This window comes from Bos grunniens, chromosome 17, assembly GCF_055505025.1.
Source record: "Bos grunniens cultivar Pamir isolate PY7600 chromosome 17, Bosgru_T2T1.0, whole genome shotgun sequence".
In the NCBI taxonomy this organism is placed as follows: domain Eukaryota; kingdom Metazoa; phylum Chordata; class Mammalia; order Artiodactyla; family Bovidae; genus Bos; species Bos grunniens.
Window position 1 is genome coordinate 11,800,607 of NC_141181.1, and position 19,579 is coordinate 11,820,185.

At 41.2% G+C, this 19,579-nt stretch overlaps 1 long non-coding RNA gene across 4 annotated transcripts; it reads right to left on the reverse strand.

Annotated features, from left to right (window-relative positions):
• Nucleotides 1–884: 884 nt before the first annotated feature.
• Nucleotides 885–7,617, reverse strand: LOC147355016 (uncharacterized). Of its 4 annotated transcripts, none has more exons than XR_015144153.1 (4): nucleotides 7,536–7,617; nucleotides 4,273–4,388; nucleotides 1,407–1,660; nucleotides 885–1,023 (listed from the first exon to the last, which is right to left on the reverse strand). It is a non-coding gene; the product is annotated as an uncharacterized LOC147355016 (long non-coding RNA). The 4 variants fall into 4 exon arrangements; XR_015144151.1 differs by lacking the exon at nucleotides 7,536–7,617 and adding an exon at nucleotides 6,315–6,365; XR_015144152.1 differs by lacking the exon at nucleotides 7,536–7,617 and adding an exon at nucleotides 6,239–6,336.
• Between the last annotated feature and the right edge of the window lie 11,962 nt (nucleotides 7,618–19,579).

A 19,579-nucleotide genomic window follows, 5' to 3' on the forward strand; every position in this document is an offset into this window, starting at 1 on the left:
CTTCACCATCTCCCGGAGCTTGCTCAATATGTCTATTGAGTCAGTGGTGCCATCCAACCATCTCCTCCTCTGTCATCCCCTTCTCCTCCTGCCTTCTATCTTTCCCAGCATCAGGGTCCTTTCTAATGAGTCAGTTCTTCACATCAAGTGGCCAAAGTATTGGAGCTTCAACTTCAGCATCATTCCTACCAGTGAATATTCAGGGTTGATTTCCTTGAGGATTGATCCAGGTAGTGGTAGTAAATCTGAATTCTATGCCTTGTTCATGTAGTTGGCATTGTTTTGCTGATTCAACATGGTAGTAACTTACATGACCACACTGCTGAATGTTTAGGGATGACAACTGAAGTAGACATTCCTCTAGTCATCCTTCCAAAAGCCTTAGCCTGAACCAAAGACAAAAATATTGGCCGAATATTTTAGTTAACAACAAACTACAGTGCACCCCCAAAAGGAAGCATGTAACCACACATCCATCTCCTGGGCAGAAGCTTATCCCACATCCACACAAGTAATACAGAAATTCTCTATCTCCAAACTTTACATTTTCCCAGATACAAAAACAGAGATGGAATGTAAAGATGCCCAATAGATCATCTGATGGTTGTTCTTGTTCTTGTTGATAATGACGACTCCTTATCCATAACCCTCTGCCACTTGCTGGGCTTTCCAGGTGGTGCTAGTGGCTATGAACCTGCCTGCCAATGCAGGAGACATAAGAGATGCAGCTTCAGTTTCTCTGGGTTGGGAAGATCAGCTGGAGAAGGGCAAGGTAACCCACTCCAGTACTCTTGCCTGGAAAATCCTATGGACAGAGGAGCCTTGTGGGCTATGGTCCATAGGGCTGCAAAGAGTTGGACATGACTGAATCGACTTAGCAAGCATGCACTGCCACTCATAAAACTTCATAGCAGCCTCTCAAGAAACACCACACAGAGCCACAGCCCATGTTCCATGTACTCCCCCCATGGCGATAGCACTGCTTGAGAATAGACTTGGACAAAGTAGACTTCCTGGTGAATTCTGAATAAAAGAATAAAAACAAAATTATTTAAGGCATAAAAAGTATTGATATATATAGGAACTAAACCCATATAAATACAGTCAACAGATCTCTGACAAAGGAGCAAAGGCAATACAATGGAGCAAAAGTCATATTTTCAACAAAGGTGCTAGACCAATTGGACATCCACATGCAAAAAAAAATTAATCTAGACCCACATTCACACCCTTCACAAAAATTAACTCAAAACGGATTATAGACCTAAATGTAAAATGCAAAAAACTAATTTCTAGAACATAACATAGGAGAGAACCTGTATGACCTGCACTATGATGATGACTTTTTAGATACAGTAGCAAAGGCATGTGGAGAAGGCAATGGCACCCCACTCCAGTACTCTTGCCTGGAAAATCCCCTGGGCGGAGGAGCCTGGTAGGCTGCAGTCCATGGGGTCGCTAAGAGTCGGGCATGACCGAGTGGCTTCACTTTCACTTTTCACTTTCATGCATTGGAGAAGGAAATGGCAACCCACTCCAGTGTTCTTGCCTGGAGAATCCCAGGGACAGAGGAGCCTAGTGGGCTCGTCGCACAGAGTCAGACATGACTGAAGCAATTTAGCAGCAGCAGCAGCAAAGACATGATCCCTGAAAGAAAGAACTGAAAAGCAGAACTTACTAAAATTGAAAACTTCTGCTCTGCAAAAGGCAACACCAAGAGAATGAGAAGTCATGGACTGGGACAAAATATTTGCAAAATATACATCTGACAAAGGACTGTTACCCAAAATATAGAGAGAACTTTTAAAACTCAACAGTAAGAGGAAAAAAAAAAAAAAAACAGCCATAATTTTTAAATGGGCCAGAAATCAAAGAGATACCTCACCAAAGAAGATAAACAGAAGGAAAATAAACATGAAAAAGACGTTACACATCATTTGTCATCAGAAAAATGCAAATGATATACTAATGTGACTATTTGGTCATTCTTGGCCAAAATCCAGAAAAAGGTTAACACTAAATGTCTGTGTAGGTGTGGAGCAACAGGAATTCTCGTATATTGTTGATGGGACTAGAAAATGGCACAGCCGCTTTGGAAGAGACTTGGCTGCTGCCTATAAAACTAAACATACTCTTTGTCATACCATCCAGCAATTACACCTCTTGGTAATTTACACAAAGGAGTTGCAAACTTATGTCCACACAAAAACCTGCACATAAATATTTATAGCAGCTTTATTCATAACTACCAAAATTTGGAAGCAAGCATGATGTCCTTCGGTAGGTAAATGGATAAATAATGTCATGGCACAGCCAGACAGTGGAATATTATTCGGTACCAAACAGAAACGAACTGTCAAGCCACGAAAAGACAGGGAGTAATATTAAATGCATATTACTAAGGGAAAGGAGTCAATGTGAAAAAGCCATACACTGCAGGAGTCCAAATATACGACATTCTGGAAAAGGAAAAACCATGGAAACAGTGAAAAGATCAGTGGTTGCCAGGGGTTAAGGGTGGGGAGAGGGATGAAAAGGCAGGGCACAGAAGATTCTTTAGGCAGTGAAAATACCCTGTGTGATATAATAATGGTGGATTGGCTTCATTATAAATTTGTACAGGCCCACAGAATATACAACACCGAGAGTAAACCCTGATGTAAACGACAGACTTTGGGTGATAATGAAGTGTCAGCATAGGTTCATCCATCGTAACACATGCACTCCTCTGGTGGGGGATGTTGATAATGGGGGAGGCTACGCATGTGTGTGGACACAGGGTACCAAAATCTCTGTACCTTTCTCTCAGTTTCCCCGCCAATCTAAAACTGCTCTAAAACATAATATCTTTTAAGGGTTTTTATTTTAAAAAACAGTGGAAGAATACACACAAATCTAATAAAAGCAGATCTGAGTTATCAAAAAACAGACAAGAATGAAAGCTAGACTTGGAGATGCATACTTTTGTAGATTTTAATTTTTGTTTCACAAAAGTTATGTACTAACTCATAGCAAAATAATAAATGTATAATAAAATCTTTTTATAAGCACACAGATATAACAGAGCAAAATATTAATGATATTCATCTCTTTATGATTTTTTGTTATTTACTTATTTAATTTTTATTCTGTTTACTTATTTGTATTTTGTGAGTTTTCTGCAGTAAGTATTATTTTCTACAATAAATATGTATGTGATTTTCAGTAATTTAAAAAACTCATCATCCCACTTCCCTAAATTAATGGAAAATAATTTCAATAGTATCTCAGTATAAACACTTGGAACAACCTCAGGAATGTTTATAAACTCCCCGACCCCCAAAGTAAATTTGCTCTACCTGAGATCTACTGAAGACTCCCTCATTGAAGAACACTCTTTACCAACTTTAAAAGAGCAAAGTGCTTATTATTTTCAAGCCACCAAATGCATTTTTAGTTTTTTAAATTATTTTTATTTTTTACTTGAAGTATAGTTGTTTTACAGTACTGTGTTAGTTTCAGGTATATGGTACAGCTATTCAGATATATATTCTTCTTCAGATTCTCTTCCCTTATAAGTTATTACAAAATATTGAGTACACTTCCCTGTGCTATACAGTAGGTCCCTGTTGATTATCTGTTTTATATTAGTTGTGTATCTGTTAATCCCATCCTCCTAATTTATCCCTTGCCCCACCCCTCCCTCCCCTATGATAACTGTACATTTGTCTTCTGTTTGTGTTTTGGAGATAAGTTCACATATCTTTTTTTAATGTTCCACATACAAGTGATCATTTTTCTAATTTGACACCAATAAATCTACTTTCTTTCACAGAAACCAATTTTACTTAATATCTAGTGATACAAGTTACATTTTATGTCCATTCACATTTATTTCTGTGTTTAAAGATAAACAGAAATACTTCATTTTCATAGATGCCTCTAGAATGTGTTTTATCAATAGCCTCGTCTTCCCGCTTAAGCGCAGTTGGATTCCCTTCTAAGACTTGTCCATTCATAAAGATGAAAAGTGTAAAACTACTTTAATAGAAATATTGATTTTAAATTTAAAACTGTTGTGAATAAATTGCTTGCTTAAGAAAAGCCAGAGGGGAAACAGGGAGCTGGGGTGTTCTGTGTAAATAATCACAATTAGAGCATGGCATTCTCCTTATAATTTCTATGGGAGACATTGTGCAATCAAGCATAGTTTCTGTCTCTGAAGCTCAGCTGCAAAGAACAAAAAAGTCTGTGGCACAGTATTGCCATAGTCAACGTCTATCCAAAACTTACATTCGTGGCACATACGTAATACCAGCACATTCATTGTTCTCCATGCTCGTCCACTGAATTCACTGGCAAATAAACATTTTGCCAGAGGAAGATCACAAAATGATTTCAGGAAATGTCTAAAGAAAATGAAGGAAGACATTAATCAAATCCAATAAGCAATGATCCAGCTAGTCAATATTCTTTAACAAACACTGCTCGAGCTCCCTCAAAACTGGTCTGTTAGTGGGCAGGAATGATTCTCCCATCAAGGGTAAAAGCAACCTTTACCGGGGCGATCTGAGTTCCTCCTAGTGTGTCTTTTAGTGAGGAGATAAACACTTGTCTCCAAAGGACTTCCTAGAACGCCATGCAGTATGGGTAGGAGAATGCTGAAAAAGTACAGCCTCCTTTCAAAGAGAAACAAGTCATGCTGTGCAGGATTTTAAGTGTAAGAATGATAATTCTTATGCTGGTGAACGCCATTAATCCATTAAGTTTTTAGCAACTACTAAATACATTAATGTCTTTGTTAAATATTCTGGGCTTTCCTGGTGGCTCAGATGGTAAAGAATCTGACTGCAATGCAGGAGACCTGGGTTTGATCCCTGGATTCAATCTCTGGGTCGGGAAGATCCCCTGGAGAAGAGAATGGCTACCCACTCCAGTATTCTTGCCTGGAGAATTCCATGGACACAGGAGCCTGGCGGGCTACAGTCATGGGATCTCAAAGGGTCGGCCACGACTGAACGACTAACACTTTCACTTGTTAGATAGTCTACATGAATGTTACTAATAACAGAAGCCCTTATTTCAAAGCAGTGTTTTTCTAGTGTACAAAGAGTCAATTGCACCACAATATCATTTTTTAAATAAAGAGTATTATAAAAGTAATTTCACTCTTTAAGTCTATTGGAGACTCATGTAAAGTCCTATGAGACAAGGACTGAGGGGTGTAAGGCCGTCCATTCCTATACACTGCGAGCCAACGATGGCAGGGCTGTGCTTTTGTAGTTTCTCTGTCAACTTTTTGCATTCCTCTTTTTTCTTGCCAAATGCTGTTAATTCAACTTCCTAACAGTACACGCTGCCCCTTTTTCAAACACTAGGCGAGGTTGGTGGTGCTCAACTTCTCTTACAGAATCCAGTGTGCTCTGAGCAGGCCTTTGAGGTTCAGAAGCTTTTATCAAATACTTCTAGGCTTAAGAAGAAATATGTTATAGTTTAAATCTGACTTCTGGAAAACAGGTGAATTCATTTCATATAATTCCAGAGTTATAGGAACTGTTTCAACATTCTAATGTGCATCTTGTCACAAAAGATAACACTATATTTAAGTCAAAATTCTATGGCATGAAAAAAAAAAAAAAAAAGACAAATCCACAACACAACAAAACAAAATTCTATGCATAATCTTCTCAAGGTTGTCACAAAATGAAGAACTCAATCAGGTTCCTACAACACATCCCTCAGAACACAGGTGACCCAGAGCTGAAACAGTGAGAAGCAGTACTTAGAACCCAGCTCTGGGGCCTCTGCCCTGGGCACTTCCTCAGGACCAGGAGAGTAGATTTAGGATGAAAAATACGTGCCAGCAAAACTTCTCCTGGGGTGGGAAGAGAAGTGGGAAAGAGACTCAGAAGCAGAGAGCCAGCCAGGGCACCAAATGCCAAGAAATCCAAAAATTCTAAATGAAAGTCTGCATTCCAGGTTATTTTGCAGGTATGTCCATCAGGGCAAGAGCATTGAACACATTTTAATAATTTGTTAGCTCAGTGGATAGCTTTTGAGTATACAGGCGTGTAATACTTAGCTGCTCATTTGTACTCTTGTTCCAGCGAGGCAAATAACCTATCCACTGTAAGATCTACAGATTCAGTGAAAGCAGAGAAACATTTTACCTTGCTTACTACTATACTTCCAAGAGCAGACACAAAGCTGATGATGAAAAATGTGTTCCATGGTTAGAAAAATGATTGAGAAATGCTACCTTTAGCAGTTTCCTTTGGAGGATTGTGCATTTTAAAGGCTTTGAGAAGCTACAGTTGTAAGCAAGCCCCTCCTACCTTTTCCTCCAGAGATCTTCTCACATCTACCTTATGGTTGAAGTCTTTTACGAATGTTTCAAATCAATGATGTATATCAACCAGCCCACATTGGGAGCAACTCAAGACACCTGGCATAATTTACCCTCAAATATGGTCCCAGATACAATTCAAACATTACAAAAACTAAGAAATATATTGGGTACTCTAAAGGAAATAAATATAAGATTTTTCATGAACAAACCAAGAATTTAACGAAGGCAAAAAATTAATATTTTACTGTAATTTTTCTACCTGAGAATAGACAGTTTAGAGAGGAATGCAGACAGAAAAAGTAACAAACCTACCACAGTAAATTCAAGGTGAAGAATAAATGTCCTACAAACTTTTAATACTCATTTTAACACTTGGTTTATTCATTCAAAGTGTATTTACTTCTGCTGTCACTAATCTGGATTCAAATGTTGACCAATTCAGCACTTTTAGTTTAGCCATGGACATCAACTGTAATTAATACTAACACTGATAATGACTAACACTTGGCATCAGAGGAAGGCAGAGTAGGAAATTTACACTATAGACTTTTAGTTTAAACTATAACTATAGGGGGAAAAAAGTGGGGATGTATACTAGGACTCTTTCAGAGACAAGTCAAAGATATCCTATTCAAACTAACTTTACCACATAAAAGGAGTTACTGGCTGATGTAACCAGGAAAGATATGGATGCCATTAATCTCAGAAATCACGGAATTAAGGAACTCAACTCACTCCATTCTCCTCTGTTCTTCTATTTCTCTTCCCCATCCCTTTCTCCCCTCTCCTCACATCTCTTACCTTTCCCACATCTCCAAGTGACATCATCACAGTTTAGAAACCCCAAAGGACAGAATATTTCAACTTTCAATATACAAAAACTCAAGGAATGAGGTCTCACCGGACTAGCTTGGGCTACATGTCCCATTAGATCAATTGCTACAACCTAGGAAGGTAGGCTGGGGCTTCCCTGGTGGCTCAGATGGTAAAGAATCTGCCTGCAGTGCAGGAGATGTGGGTTTAATCTCAGGGTTGGGAAAATACCCCAGAGAAGGGCAAGGCTACCCACTGCAGTATTCTTGCCTGGAGAATGCCATGAACAGAGAGCCTGATGGGATATAGTCCTTGGAGTCCCAAAGAGTTGGACACAACTGACATCAACCGTATCATGAGATGAGATCACTCAACACAATGCAGGTACTCTTACCAGAAGAGTGTACAGGGATGCCTAACATACAGAACTTCAGATGTCCCATGCAGCATGTAATTCACAACACTCTTCAAGTGTCTACAAAGGAGAATAAAGAATGTCTTTAAGAACATCTTCTAAGATAGAACCAATGATCCTATTTGCAGGGCAGCATAGGAGAAGCAGACATAAAGAACAGACTTAGGGTCACAGTAGGGGAGGGAGAGGATGGGATAGAGTAGTACTGAAGCATATACATCACCATATGTAAAACAGAGAGCCAGCGGGAATTTGCTGTATGATGCAGGGAACCCAAAGCAGTGCTCTGTGATAACCTAGAGGGGTGAAATGGGGAGGGGTTTTAAGAAGGAGGGAACATATGTATATCTACAGCTGATTCATGCTGATGTATGGCAGAAGCCATCACAATACTGTAAAGTAATTATCTTCCAATTAAAAATAAAATTAAATTAAAAACAAAGAATTATCTTCTAGGACTTCCCTGGTGGTCAGTGGTTAAGAATCTGCCTGCTAATGTAGGGGACACAGGTTCTATTCCTGGTCTCGTGCGCCACAGCTACTGAGCCCACAGTCTAGAGCCCACAAGCCACAGCTACTGAGCCCACACGCCCTAGAGCCTGTGCTTCACAACAAGAGGAGCTGCCACTATGAGAAGCCGTGCACGGCAACCAGAGACTTGCTCCCGCTTTCTGCAACTAGAGAAAGTCCACATGCAGCAACAAAGACCCAGCATAGCCATAAATAAATAAATATAAAAAGAGACACACTCAAAACAAAATATATTTTTTTTAAAGTATCTTCTAGTCAAGAGGTCAACAAGACAAGATGGGAAGAGGCAACTTCAGAGACAGAGGCGCACACGACAGCTGTCCTTTCCTACTTACGCTACTGAGACAGCATAGACTGGCCTCTTGTCTTGGTCTCCCCAAGGTCAGCCTCACAGTCAGGAAAAGGAAAAACTGCTTTGAAAATCATTGTAATGAAGGTGCAAATACAGTGCTTGATATTGGTAACAATTTATTTTGCTTTTATATTACCCTAATTCCCTATGAGGTCCTTTTCTGACCAAATGACACGTAATTAAGGATCCTTCTACAGGAATTTAACCATTGCTAACTTGCCGTGTGACCTCGGACAAGCCACTTCATCTCTTTGTGCCTATAATATGAGAAGTTTGGGCTAAATAATCTCTCAAATTTCTTCTGATTATAACATTTTATTATTCTATAGAGGGCTTCCCTGGTGACTCATATGGTAAAGAATCTACCTTCAATTCAGGAGACCTGGGTTCCATCCCTGTGTCAGGAAGATCCCCTGGAGAAGCGAATATCTACCCACTCCAGTATTCTTGCCTGGGAAATCCCACGGACAGAGAAGACTGGCGAGCTGCCATCCGTGGGGTCACAAAGTATCAGACATGACCGTGTGACTAACGCACACACACATTCTACGGAAGTCTTTTTACAAAGCTTTCGCTACTGTGCTTGAAAATATAGGGCAGAGGAAATCCAACCTCTTTTGTTAGTGCTTGCTAGTTCTGTTTCCCTTGGGTCTTTCTCACAGCATGAATCTGAAACTTCAGTTGACCAGTGTGCTTCTTATATATACTAAGACTTTAAGCTCAAGTCTAAACTCAAAATGCTAGTACTAAAAACAAAAAGAATCACTTTCCTTTAACATTTTCACAGAAAAAGTTCAGCTATTAAAATTTAGCTAGATGATTAAAATTTAAATAACCACTCTAATATAAAATAGATTTCAGGTAAAATCTCTTCTAAGAAAAAGATGGAAGAGAGCTTTGAGGGAGAGATTGAATATGGGGAATCAGATGATTAGGGAGGGAGAGAAACTGGGGAAGAAGTGAAGGAAGAAGAGAAAAAAGTTCTTTACCTTTAGGTAACATGGGAAGAGCATTTGAAAACCAAAAGCTTAGTTAAAACTCTCACTTGAATTTGAAAAATACAGCCAGGGAAGTCAACTTTTATCATCCCTTATATCATATGTAATATCTACTAAACCTCCCAGACAATAGAGATCAAATTATCTTTAAAACACACACTTTTGCTTCTCAGCTTCTTCCCCAACCTCCCAACAGAATACAGAAGTCTCAGGCAGCTGACTTGGCCGCTGAGTCTTAATCCTGCCTTTCTTACCCACAGCTAGGGCTGGGCTGCATGCATTAACGAGCCTGAGGGGCAAATGACCAATTCTACTCTGTAGATGGTGCTTGACAACGCACTAAGCAGTAGGCATAACATTTTGCTTTCACATTAGACGAACCAACTTTATATGTGTTAGTTGGAGGATAATTGCTTTACAATGTGTTAGTTTCTGCTGTACCACAACATGAACCAGCTATTATGTATACATATATCCCCTTCTTCTTGAGCCTCCCTCCCACAATGCCATCCCACCCTAGGTCATTACAGAGCACTGAGCTAAGCTCCTTGTGCTAAACAGTAACTTCCCATCAGCTATCTATTTTACACAGAGTACTATATCTATGTCAATGACACTTTGGATGAATCAACTTTAGAAAGCCCTTTCTCAGGACTTCGCCTATTATGTGAGAACAATAAACAGTTCTTATTATTAAAAAGGTAAAAGTTGACTTCAGAGACAGGGGCCACCTGAGTATATGACCACTCAAAATTTGTAATCTATAAGAATTGGAGGATTTAAAAGGAGCTTTGTATAGATAATATGTCCAGACTGAGGAACCTGCCAGGGCAATAGTCCACAGGTATAAATAAACAATGTCTGGATAAACCCAGGTTAGCTGCATACAAATATGTAAGTGGAATGTATTCAAATATCATATTACTTTGATGAATGCCACATCTGCTTCGTATGCCCAGAAGGGTGGCTACGCTAACTGGAACAGAGCTCCCAGCCCTTGAGGTGCCTCCGATCTCTCATCTGTATACAAATTATTGCAGGTTCCTAGGTCTCTATACAATAGTTCCTAGGTCTCTATTCTCATCTCTATACAAATTCTTGCAGGTTCCTCTATAAAGCCTTGCTATTGTGGTGCTAGAGAGACCCTTGAGAGTTCCTTGGACTGCAAAGAGATGAAACCAGTCAATCTTAAAGGAAATCACCCCTGAATATTTATTGGAAGGACTGATGCTGAAGCTGAAGCTCCAATACTTTGGCCACTTGATGTGAAGAGCTGACTCACTGGAAAAGACCCTGATGCTTGGAAAGATTGAAGGCAGGAGGAGAAGGAGACGACAGAGGATGAGATGGTTGGATGGCATCACCGACTCAGTGGACATGAGTTTGAGCAAACTCCAGGAGATAGTGCCGGACAGGGAAGCCTGGTGTGCTGCAGTCCATGGGGTCACAAATAATTGGACACGACTCAGTGACTGAACAAAAACAGCATACCTCTGCTCTCTCATACTTCAGGCTCAGGAAACTGTTACCGCTTACTTCAATAAGTGGGCTTGTTGAGCATTTGAAAGGTAACTGAAGATTTGAGTCTCTGTACATCTCTGCAACAGGAAAGAGTGAGTTAATTAAAAGCTTAACTAATTCTCCTCACCAGACTTCCACACGGCCTCCAGCCAAGTCCTGAAGGGCAGTCAAGGCTGCTAAAGCCAGCTCCCAGCTGCTGGGGAATGCGGTGCTCAGATTATTACAGAGTGGCCAGATTATCATATGTTAAAAGCGAATAAAAATAGATTTATAATAGACAACTGATGCTAACAAGCTAGCATTTTCTTAAATGTATTGGCAGTATGTGCTTCTCATCTCAAAAAACCACCACTCTTCAAGTCCATAGCTGTTAAAGCATGGAGTGACTGCTTTTCTCCCCAAAACATTTCCCCCAAATATTGAACTGACATGTTTTGCAAATAATAAAAGTGAAATGCCTTTGAAGTAGTAGCATAGAAAATGTAATCATCCTGTCCCACAAAGAGAGGAAAAGAAACTCTGTCCAGTAGGTGACCTACTAAATTTCTCAAAACTGCATTGATTTAAAAATAAAATCACATCGTTTTTGTAAAATAAAGACAGGAAAATCTTTTCTACGGCTACTATTCTGCTATCTAGAAACCAAAATGAAATTATCTATTTTCACTCAAGGGGTAGTTGATGGAGTATTATTTTCCCTGAGCCAAGACAGTAAATGTGGATAAATTTAAAATTCTTGAGCAAATGTATGTATCAAAATGTATGTTAGTTGAAATGACAAAGGCAGGCAAAGTTCAATGGTGAAATGGAAGTTTTTTTGAACCTCCATGATGGTTATCTCATTTCTCTACTTGACCTTAACAAATAATATCATTTCATGTGAGCCAAAATAGGCCCCAGAGAAAAGAAATTCTTCATTCTGCCTGTGTTAGTTCAAGGTGTGAGTTGCAGAGGTGACTGAGAGGGCTGGTATACATCACTATCTGTTCTTTCTTTCTTTTTGTTTTGACCATGCCACGGGGCATGTAGGATCTTTTTTCTTTCTTTCTATCTTTCACTGTTAATAACTTTATTGAGATGTGATTTATATATAATTCACCCATTGTCAGTATACAGGTCCTCGATTTCTAGTAAATTTATACATTTGTACAAAAGTAACCTGAAAGATGATGCTGTGAAAGTGCTGCACTCAATATGCCAGCAAATTTGGAAAACTCAGCAGTGGTCGCAGGACTGGAAAGGATCAATTTTTATTCCAATCCCAAAGAAAGGCAATGCCAAAGAATGCTCATACTACTGCACAATTGCACTCATCTCACACGCTAGTAAAGTAATGCTCAAAATTCTCCAAGCCAGGCTTCAGCAATATGTGAACCATGAATTTCCAGATGTTCAAGCTGGTTTTAGAAAAGGAAGAGGAATCAGAGATCAAATTGCCAACATCCATTGGATCCTGGAAAAAGGGAGAGAGTTCCAGAAAAACATCTATTTCTGCTTTATTGACTACACCAAAGGCTTTGACTGTGGGGATCACAATAAACTGTGGAAAATTCTGAAAGAGATGGGAATACCAGACCACCTGACCTGCCTCTTGAGAAACCTGTATGCAGGTCAGGAAGCAACAGTTAGAACTGGACATGGAACAACAGACTGGTCCAAATAGGAAAAGGAGTATGTCAAGGCTGTATATTGTCACCCTGCTTATTTAACTTCTATGCAGAGTACATCATGAGAAATGCTGGGCTGGAAGAAGCACAAGCTGGAATCAAGATTGCCGGGAGAAATATCAATAACCTCAGATATGCAGATGACACCACCCTTATGGCAGAAAGTGAAGAAGAACCAAAAAGCCTCTTGATGAAAGTGAAAGAGGAGAGTGGAAAAAGTTGGCTTAAAGCTCAACATTCAGAAAATGAAGATCATGGCATCTGGTCCCATCACTTCATGGCAAATAGATGGGGAAACAGTGGAAACACTGTCAGACTTTATTTTGGGGGGCTCCAAAATCACTGTAGATGGTGATTGCAGCCATGAAATTAAAAGACGCTTACTCCTTGGAAGGAAAGTTATGACCAACCTAGATAGCATATTGAAAAGCAGAGACATTACTTTGCCAACAAAGATTTGTCTGGTCAAGGCTATGGTTTTTCCAGTGGTCATGTATGGATGTGAGAGTTGAACTGTGAAGAAAGCTGAGTGCCGAAGAATTGATGCTTTTGAACTGTGGTATTGGAGAAGATTCTTGAGAGTCTCTAGGAATGCAAGGAGATCCAACCAGTCCATTCTAAAGGAGATCAATCCTGGGTGTTCTTTGGAAGGAATGATGCTAAAGCTGAAACTCCAATACTTTGGCCACCTCATTCAAAGAGTTGACTCATTGGAAAAGATTCTGATGCTGGGAGGGATTGGGGGCAGGAGGAGAAGGGGACGACAGAGGATGAGATGGCTGGATGGCATCACCGACTCGATGGATGTGAGTTTGAGTGAACTCTGGGAGCTGGTGATGGACAGGGAGGCCTGGCGTGCTGCGATTCATGGGGTCGCAAACAGTCGGACACGACTGAGTGACTGAACTGAACTGAACTAAACCTGTTTTATATTTTTATAAAAGTATAGTTGATGTACAATATTGTATAAGTATAGATGTACAATATAGTGATTCACAGTTTTTATGTATTTATTTTTATTTTTTAATTGGAGTATAATTGCTTTACAATGTTGTGTTAGTTTCTGCTGTACAACAACATGAATCAGCTATGGCACATGCAATCTTCTCTAAGTTCCCTGATCAGACACCAAACCTGCGCCCCCTGCAGTGCACACCCAGAGCCTTAACCACTGGACCACCAGGACAGTCCCTTAAAGCACCGTCTGATGAAATGTAGTTGCTGTCCCAGCTTCCCTCCTGCCAAAGCACATGGGACTTTACCACTCTCACCATTTGCTCATCATTTCCTTCAGGTGTCTCTCTCTCCCTAGATGCATGAACTTTTCAAAGGTACAATATGTCTTTTATCCTCAGCATCTCTCAAAATATCTGAAACAAAGTTTGTTAAACTAATGATTTCAATGTTCAATTTATTCATTAATATAGTCATGCCAGGAATCTTCGTTTTTTAAAAAAATCATGTAATGGAGAAAAGAGGATCTCATATTGAACTCAAACCATAAACATAATCACAGAATTCCCTAAAGGGTAGGTACTCCCAGAATGTACCTTCAACCATAGGTTCATGTATAAAGCCCCAAAAGTATAAAAGAAACTAGAGAAAAACACTCTATTCATTTCCATTCTCTGCATATGTTGATGGTATCATATTTTGAGTTCTCTTCATTCTTTGAATGTTGAACTCCTGCCTAGCTGTAACATCCAAACTAGTTTCTTATTCCCTGGTTATTGACCTCCTAGATTCCAGGAATTCAGCTTCTTTCTGATACCTGGTTTTGCTAGAAGCCTGTGTGGTTGCCTCACCAGTTCTGCTGGGCTGCTATTTAAATCCTAGCATTGGGGACTTCTCTAGTGGCCCAGTGGTTACGACTCCATGCTTCCACTGCAGGGAACTCAGATTCCATCCCTGGTCAGGGAACTAGGATCCCACATGCTGTATGGCATAGCCAAATAAACAAACAAAAATCCTAGTGTTTTAGTACTTAAGCCAATACTTACATCCACCTCTAGAGTGGTAGAATGTGATTTACCTTTAATTTTCTCAAAAAACATAATATGGAGAGAACAAGATGAATGAGGAGTTGGTGGACATGGAGTGCCTCTCTCTCCACAGATACATCAGGAATACACCTTCAGACACAGAAGGGCATGCGGAACACCAGCTGAGAGCAGACAGGAGGACCTGACCAGCCGAAAAGAATATATAGAAGCACGCAAAACTCGGTAGGATGAAGGAACTAGGAGGAAAAACAGGAGTGTTAGTAGGACTGAACCTGCCCTCGGCGGGTGGGGGAACTGAAGCAGGGGTCTGATCCCCACAGCGGGGCAACTGTCTAAGTCAGAGGAGAAATATTTAAGGCTGAGAGTGCAACAGCTAATCTGTGGCAGCCTACATGGAATGAGAATCAGACAGTCCTTGCCACTGCCATGCATACCCTGGATAGGGACGTAGGTCCCCTAGAAGGTGCAGCAGTTGGAAGTTAGAGTTTAGGAATTGGGGAGCAATCCCAGGGCGAGGGCTGCTGTTGACTGCAGAGAGACAGATGGAGGGGATCTTAGGGAGAAGATTGGTGGGAAATGCCTGTGGAGGAAAGCCAGGCAGCCATGGAAGCAAGGTGATAAAGCTGAGTCACGTGTAAGGGGTAGAGCCATCACCATAGCCTCTCTATCCCCACATGCCAGCATCTGGAGCTAAACAATAAAGAGGCTGGCCCATCAATTGCCTGACACACTGAACTACAGAGGTGCCCCACCCAGGGTGCCCCTTTAAGTGCCTTGACGTGCCAATCTACAGAGTAGGACCCCAGCCAGGAGGGCCCCTCTATGTGCCTGGTGCACCAAACAACAGAGAAGTATCCCAGGCAAGAGAGCCCTCTAAGTGCCTGAATGGTTGAAGCTACGGAGAAAGACTGGCCAAAGGGGCCTTCTGATCGCCAGCTACAAGAGCCTCGAAAAAAAACTCTGATCAGGCCATAACTCCTGTGGTGGAGGCAGTCTGTGTCCCTGCACACTTGGCACCGCCAGGGTCCCCACAAGCCAAGCAGCTGTGCCACCTTCACGCTCAACCCTCACTGGAGCAGAGCTGCCACAGGCAAAAAAAAAGTTTTGTGTCTATGCATGCAGGGTTGCTTCGGTATATCCAACTCTTTGCGACCCCGTGGACTGTGGCCTGCCAGGCTTCTCTGTCAAGGGGGTTCTCCAGGCAAGAATACTGGAGTGTATTGGCCAATACTGGTTGCCATACCCTTCTAGAGCACTATATTTCCTGCTGCCCTAGCTGCCAACTCCCCTGAGTACCTGGTGTTATCAGAACCCCTATGAGTACCAGAACCCCTGTGACCCAAGCAGCTGCACCACCTCCACACATGGCCCTCACTGGGGCAGATCCAAGCCCTCCAGAGCAGCCTAAGAGCAAACCCCATATGGACGACCCACATGCACAGGTGGAAATAAAACCACAGTTGAAACCCAGGGTCAGTGTGGCTAAGGAAGAAGATCCAAAACCTCCCACCAGCTGTACAAGCTACAGATTAAATCCACATGACCAACTAGGCAGACTCTGTGTCTATGGAATATATGTAAGGGCACTGAGAGCTCCCACAAAAGAAAACGCACTAGTTCCAATAGCTGTGGACATTGGAGGCAAGAAAACACAGGAGTAGGACCAGATTAGGAGAAGGCAATGGCACCCCACTCCAGTACTCTTGCCTGGAAAATCCCATGGAAGGAGGAGCCTGGTGGGCTGCAGTCCATGGGGTCGCTGAGGGTTGGACATGACTGAGCAACTTCACTTTCACTTTTCAGTTTCATGCATTAGTAAGGAAATGGCAACCCACTCCAGTATTCTTGCCTGGAGAATCCCAGGGACGGGGGAGCCTGGTGGGCTGCCGTCTATGAGGTCTCACAGAGTCTGAAACAGCCGAACTGACTTAGCAGCAGCAGTAGCAACAGGACCAGATTAAAATCTGAGCTGCCCCCACAGCAGGTCCAGAGACCAGCACGGTGTTGAGGGCATTCTAGGAAGGTGAGATGGACTATGACTTCCAGCGAGGGAAAGGGCTCTGACAACAGTGACCCAAGAAAAATATTTATTATTCTTATGTTTTGACTTGTTCTGTAGATTCTTTGGGATTGTTTTTCTTTTTCTTTTTTTCCCCCATTCCCCGCCACCCCTCCCCCCATTGGCACTATGAAATCTAATTAAGCTTTTGAGCTTTTGTTTTCCTCAGTCACATTTTTTATTGTTGTTATAAACCTCTGCCTCTGTGTTGGGCTTTTGCAGTTCTGTGGAGTTTTCCTCTTTTTTGTTTTTTCTTTCCTCTTCCTTTTTCATTTCTCTTTTTTTTTAATTTTAATTTTTTTAAACCTACCATTTTTTTTCTATATTTATTCCTTTGTTTGCTTTTCCTACTGTTCTTTTCCCCTTGCAGTTAATCTTTAATGTATAGAAATCTTTATCTACCTCTATTTAACTTTGCATATCTATTCTGTCATCTCTTTCCTTTCTGCTCAACATATTTGTTAGTTTTGTTTTCATTGCTTTATTCCCCACCTGGCAACTTGCTTTAATTTTGTTTTCCAGTTTGTTTTTAGTTAGTTTTGTTCTTAACTGGTAGATATAATTTTTTATTTCCTTTGTTCACCAGGTCAATTTACTGCACTTTATCTTTGTTGGGCTGTTTTGATTTTGCTTGTGTCCACACAAGAGACTGACCCAGACTTGCCTGTGAGCGTCCAGGAGTCTCCAGCACTGGCGTTGGTGGTGGCCTGCGGCAGGGTTGGGGACACTGAGTGTAGTAGTACATATGAATGCTACTTTTCGTAATGATCTTTTGAAGGAGGTCACCATTATCTTCATTAGCTCCACCATAGTTTGGCCCCAGGTAAATACCAACCTAGATAGCATACTGAAAAGCAGAGATATTACCTTGCCAACAAAGATCCATCTAGTCAAGGCTATGGTTTTTCCAGTGGTCATGTATGGATGTGAGAGTTGAACTGTGAAGAAAGCTGAGCACCGAAGAATTGAAGCTTTTGAACTGTGGTGTTGGAGAAGACTCTTGAGGGTCCATTGGAATGCAAGGAGATCCAACCAGTCCATTCTAAAGATCAGTCCTGGGTGTTCTTTGGAAGGAATGATGCTAAAGCTGAAACTCCAATACTTTGGCCACCTCATTCAAAGAGTTGACTCATTGGAAAAGACTCTGATGCTGGGAGGGATTGGGGGCAGGAGGAGAAGGGGATGACAGAGGATGAGATGGCTGGATGGCATCACCAACTCAATGGATGTTAGTTTGAGTGAACTCCAGGAGTTGGTGATGGACAGGGAGGCCTGGCGTGCTGTGATTCATGGGGTTGCAAAGAGTCAGACAGACTGAGCGACTGAACTGAACTAAAATGAAATAGCAGGGAGGGAACTCAGCTCCACCCATCAACAGAAAATTGGATTAAAAATTTATTGAGCATGGCCCCACCCATCAGAACAAGACCCAGTTTCCCCCTCAGTTGGTCTCTCCCATCAGGAAGCTTCCATAAGCCTCTTATCCTTCTCCATCAGAGGGCAGACAGACTGAAAACCACAATCACAGAAAACTAACCAGTCTAATCACAACTAACCCAGCCTTGTCTAACTCAATAAAACTATGAGCCATGTCAGGTAGGGCCATCCAAGACGGATGGGTCATGGTGAAGAGTTCTGACAAAACGTGGTCCACTGGAGAAGGCAATGGCAAACCACTTCAGTATTCTTGCCTTGAAAACCCCATGGATAGTATGAAAAAGCAAAAAGATAGGACACTGAAAGATGAACTCCCCAGGTCAGTAGGTGCCCAATATGCTACTGGAGAAGAGTGGAGAAATAACTCCAGGAAGAATGAAGAGACAGAGCCAAAGCAAAAACAACACCCAGTTGTAGATGTGACTGATGATGGGAACAAGGTCCAATGCTGTAAAGAGCAATATTACATAAGAACATGGAATGTTAGGTCCATGAATCAAGGCAAATTTGAAGTGGTCAAACAGGAGAGAGCAAGAGTGAACATCGACATTTTAGGAATAAGCAAATTAAAAAGGACTAGAATGGGTGAATTTAATGCAGAAGACCATTATATCTACTACAGTGGGCAAGAATCCCTTAGAAGAAATGGAGTAGCCATCATGGTCAACAAAAGAGTCCAAAATCCAGTATTTGGATGCAATCTCAAAAACTACACAATAATCTCTGTTCGTTTCCAAGGCAAACCATTCAATGTCACAGTACTCTAAGTCTATGCCCTGACCAGTAATGCTGAAAAAGCTCAAGTTGAATGGTTCTATGAAGACCTACAAGACCTTTTAGAACTAACACGCAAAAAAGATGTCCTTTTCATAATAGGGGACTGGAATGCAAAAGTAGGAAGTCAAGAAACACCTGGAGTAACAGGCAACTTTGGCCTTGAAATACGGAATGAAGCAGGGCAAAGGCTAAGAGAGTTTTCCCAAGAGAACACAATAGTCATAGCAAACACCCTCTTCCAACAATACAAGAGAAGACTCTACACATGGACATCACCTGATGGTCAACACCGAAATCAGATTGGTTATATTTTTTGCAGCCAAACATGGAGAAACACTATACAGTCAGTGAAAACTATACCAGGAGCTGACTGTGGCTCAGATCATGAACTCCTTATTGCCAAATTCAGACTTAAGTTGAAGAAAGTAGGGAAAACCACTAAACCATTCAGGTATGATCTAAATCAAATCCCTTATGATTATACAGTGGAAGTGACAAATAGATTCAAGGGACTAGATCTGATAGACAAAGTGCCTGATGAACTATGGATGGAGGTTCATGACATTGTACAGAAGACAGGGATCAAGACCATTCCCAAGAAAAAGAAATGCAAAAAAGGCAAAATGGCTGTCTGAGGAAGACTTACAAATAACTGTGAAAAGAAGAGAAATGAAAAGC